Source organism: Octopus bimaculoides, chromosome 25 (genome assembly GCF_001194135.2).
Source record: "Octopus bimaculoides isolate UCB-OBI-ISO-001 chromosome 25, ASM119413v2, whole genome shotgun sequence".
NCBI lineage: Eukaryota > Metazoa > Mollusca > Cephalopoda > Octopoda > Octopodidae > Octopus > Octopus bimaculoides.
The window spans coordinates 13,232,048-13,232,681 of record NC_069005.1 but is presented as its reverse complement, the minus strand read 5'-3'; positions in this window follow the sequence as shown (position 1 = coordinate 13,232,681).

The window sequence follows — 634 nt, the reverse complement described above, 5'->3', positions numbered from 1 at the left end:
AACCCACCCGGATCCCACTACACCTAATCTACTCCAACCAGTCCCTACAAACACCAACCTTCCACGTACCCTGTCTGACATAAACACAAGCGCAAACACACAGGAGCCTCAAATTTCCCCACCCGGCCCTTGGATAAATTCGTTATATTATATAACAGTAAAAAGGAAGAACTTTGCAACGAGATAAAGTCATGGGACAAAGCAACAGAAGGGGACGTAACAAGAGTAGTAGGAGGGGTAGGTGGGGGTGCCCGAGGACGTTTGCTGTGTAGTGGTGGACCAGGAATACCTCTCGAGATTAACGAATTACGAGGAAGAAATTGACTTCGATTGGTGGGTTACGAAAATGGACACCAGCAAAATACCGAAAAGGGTAAGTTATACATACATTTTAAACTGACTTTACATAGACATTTTCCAAAGAAGTGGAAATTAGCAGTTACGAAGATACTATCAATGTTAGTTATAAATTAATGTTTTAAAAAAAGAAAACAAAAGCTTGTATTAACAGGTTCAATGAAGTCGCTCGGAGGTGGGGGCCGAACGACTTCATTTCATCTTTCATTATATTTGAATTCATTCTTTCCATTCGTTTTTTTTTTTGTCCCTACTTTGTGCTGTCCCTTCTGTGTAC